The sequence below is a fragment of the Suricata suricatta genome, chromosome 5, assembly GCF_006229205.1.
Source record: "Suricata suricatta isolate VVHF042 chromosome 5, meerkat_22Aug2017_6uvM2_HiC, whole genome shotgun sequence".
Lineage (NCBI taxonomy): Eukaryota > Metazoa > Chordata > Mammalia > Carnivora > Herpestidae > Suricata > Suricata suricatta.
Genome location: NC_043704.1, coordinates 155,233,395 through 155,235,112, shown reverse-complemented (window position 1 = coordinate 155,235,112; position 1,718 = coordinate 155,233,395). Strand labels below are relative to the sequence as shown.

Here is a 1,718-nt window from a genome sequence, read left to right as displayed (position 1 = left end):
TTCTTCTCTGTGTAGTTGTTTTGGAGATCTCTTCTACTACTTCGAATAGAGCATTCATATTTAGGAATAACTCACAAGAATTCTGACTAAAGAATCTTTGTATGTTGTGGCTTATAGAGATACCTTGAAGAAAGCTGGCTTTTTAACTGGGAACCCCACTTTCCAGGCCAAGTTTTAACTTTTAAATTAAATATCATGTTTCTCAGCTGAATAGATATATTGATTTTACTCCTGGAAAGTAATGGCCTGGAGTGAACTCCCTGGACTCTCTAGAGTGGAATAGAATGGGAACCACCGTGTCCACACACAGAGGCCTGCCAGCACTTTTTTCCAGTGGGGTGGTCCCTCTCCACCTTCAGGGAAACTTCCTGACCCTGAGTCCAGACACAGCCACCCAGTCTTGCCCTGCTTTCCACATGGATAAGCTCCTTTCTTATCTAAATGCTGGAGAATAGCTCCTATGCCCCTCCTGTAGACACAGCACCAGAGATCCTGTCCATTACAATCAATTCCAGGACCCCATATTTGCATAGAGAAGCAGAATGACCCACACCAGGCAGGCAGTCAAGGGCCTGGACTCTGGACCACTGCCTTATCCTCCATTTCGGTGAACAGTTAACTCTGGAGATTGAAACTGCAGCCCACAGTTGCACAGCCTAAGGATAGAATATAAGAGAAATTTCATAAGGTTTCCACATCTTCATCAACTACAGCACTAACCCTCTCAAGCAAACAGGGCCCGGGATCAGCTCCTGCAGATCACTAGGACCAGCTCAGTGGTCCCCATACTGCCCAACACCAGAACACCAGGAACTGGTGACAGTCGCCCAGGTTCAACATTTTAAATGCCTCCCCAGCCCCATGGGGCCCACATGCAAATGACTTGAGGTGCTCCCACAAAAGACCCGCATCAGAGGCAAAGGCCAGTGTGCGGGGTCTCCATCCAGAAGACAGACATGCAGATGCTGTGGTCCCTCCTCTACCTGCTGGCAGCTCCCCTGGGTGAGGGTCTGGGGGCTCTGGGATAGACGAGGGCCTTTCTGGGGGATGAGATGGACGCACCATGACTCTCCTTGCCCCCAGGTGTCCTGTCTCAACTTACACTTCAGGAGTCTGGCCCAGGACTGGTGAAGCCTTCACAGACCCTCTCTCTGACCTGCGTTGTCTCGGGCGGGGGGGGATGTCTGTCACCAGCAGTTATTACTGGAACTGGATCCGCCAGCCCCCTGGACAAGTGCTGGAATGGATGGGGTACTGGAGGAGTGGTACCAGCTACAACCCAGCTTTCCAGGGCCGCCTCACCATCACTGCTAATACATCCAAGAACCAGTTCTCCCTGCAGCTGAGCTCCATGACTGCCGATGACACGGCCTTGTAATACTGTGCCAGAAGCATGTGAGGGAAAGTCGCTGTTGGCTCAGACACAAACCTCAGTGCAGGGACCTGGAGGGGCTGGGCTGCAGGGCGCTCGGGATCCGCAAGGGGGCGTAGAGGACCTGCCAGGGGAACTCAGAACATCAGGAGGTGCTTAGGACCCCTTACCTACAGGAAGCAGCCCAGAAACAGGTCCAGAGCACAGAACCAGGGAGTGAGGACCTCACTGTCAATATCTGGGGCTTTCTCTCCCTGACACGCTGACCTCTGGGGACCTCCCTTTCTTTCCTGCCTGGGCTCTCTTTTGTGTCAGTCCCAGTGTGATGTTTGGACCCTGTAGATGA

General features: G+C 52.3%; 1 pseudogene; it reads left to right on the top strand.

Moving 5' to 3' along the window:
* Positions 1-956: 956 nt before the first annotated feature.
* On the top strand, positions 957-1,378 carry LOC115292937 (annotated as a pseudogene).
* The last annotated feature ends 340 nt before the right edge of the window (positions 1,379-1,718 follow it).